Source organism: Octopus bimaculoides, chromosome 12, assembly GCF_001194135.2.
Source record: "Octopus bimaculoides isolate UCB-OBI-ISO-001 chromosome 12, ASM119413v2, whole genome shotgun sequence".
NCBI lineage: Eukaryota > Metazoa > Mollusca > Cephalopoda > Octopoda > Octopodidae > Octopus > Octopus bimaculoides.
In genome coordinates, this window is record NC_068992.1 from 21,066,383 (window position 1) to 21,068,555 (window position 2,173).

Here is a 2,173-nt window from a genome sequence, read left to right on the forward strand (position 1 = left end):
ATATATGGATAGATAGATAGATAGATAGATAGATAGATAGATAGATAGATAGATATACACGCATATATACATGCATACACATACACACATATATATGTGCATACATATACATATAGATGCACACACATATATATATGCAGTTATATACGTACGTTTGTTTGTACGATGTATGTATGCATGTATGTATGTATGAATGCATGCATGTATGTATGTATGTATGTATGTATGTATGTATGTATGTATGTATGTATGTGACAGATTTATAAACACGTATTCAAAGGCTGTGCCCCCGAACTATTTTATTCATTTATTATCTTTTTCTTAGAAATTTTTCTTGCGAAACGGAAAGCAATTTTACTTCAAGGTATTTAGCATATAGAATTTTTAAATATAATATACAATGAAAATCGTTTTATTTTGTTTCATTTTTTTACTTTATACTTTTTTATTTTAATCTTACACAAACATGAACGTCTATACAAATGATATGATGTAGGTGATAATATAGACGTTGTTTTAATGTAATAAATTTCACTAAGTTTAACAGACGTCAAGTCACGTTAAAGAAGCGAAAGGTAATGAACATAGCTAATTGTATATGGATATTGTATTGTCGCAAATACATAGCAAGGTATATCCATAGAGTAAAAAAAATATAGCTACATATCTGGTGCCGAATATAGTTAATTAAATTATGTTATATATGCGAGGCATACATTGGATTCTGCTTGATTTCTGTCCAAAAAATTTCGAATAGGATATATCTTACATGTTTTCCCTACTTGTAATATATTATGACTACTGTTAGCAAAATTAATATGTGTAATAGTGACTGAATAATATGAAACATTTTTTTCAATTCATTGTTTTGATATATATTTACACATCAAAAAATATTTCCCAGAATATTCATACTTCACACAAATGTAAGATCTACGTGTGGATTTGAAATTCTTGAACAATCAGATGTACTTAGAGAGCATACAGCTTAGATTTTAACTCTAAAGATAGATAGATAGATAGATAGATAGATAGATAGATAGATAGATAGATAGATAGATAGATAGATAGTTAGATAGATAGATAGATAGATTTACTGACATACATACATATTGATTGATTGATTGATTGATTGATTGATTGATTGATTAATTGATTGATTAATTGATTGATTGATTGACTGATTGATTGATTAATTGATTGATTGAGAGATAAATAATTGGATAGATAGCTACAATAGCATGTGGATTGATTGAGTGGTAGGTAGGAATGAATCCATATATATGTTTATACATATGTATGTAGGTATAAACAATTTCTTTCTGTTGGTCTGAAAATTGCATCAGGTTTGACTTACAAAGAACCATCGTAATCTTCAATGCTGAGACAACAGGCCATAGATTCATATTCACTATGCGATACATAAACTCATTTGATAACTTCTCATAATCTCGTATTGAAAGACACAACTCAGAGAATATATGCGCGCGAGTAAGTGCGTATACGGGGGCGATGAAAAGTTCCTGGTTTTCGATAAAAGAAAATACAAGAAGATAAGTCAATTATGATTTTATTCAACATATTCCCCTCTGGGATTCGCACACTCATTGCAGTAGTCCTTCAGTTTGTCTGAGCACTGTAAAAAAGACAAGGTCTTTTGCGATACTCTTAAACCCAAGAACTTTTCAGCACCTCCTCGTATATCCATCAAGCAAGGTGAGCCAAAGGTGACATACCAAGATATTGTTATTATTTATTCTGTTGATCATATACATCTATGTGTGCTGTAATCATTATTGTGAAGTACGTAACAAACATGCTTAATCTAAATAACGGCTGAAGTAGCGGAGAAGCATCAAAGCCAGAATGGCTAAGGGCAGGCCACTTGAGACAATAACGGAATGAATGGCTGTCAATCGCAATTTCAGTACATGAAAATCTATCTGTTTTCTACATTTGACGCAGACGACGACCAGGAATGCAAAACGTGTGAATCGGCGCAGCTAAACTGAGGTCCACCCTGAACAATATCACGCCTTTTATAGTTCTTCTTACTGATACATCGCTCATCGTCAAAAATATGTGTACAAACACAAACACACACACACGCATATGCATATATGTGTATGTGTGTATGTGCATGTGGATGCATATATATATATATATATATATA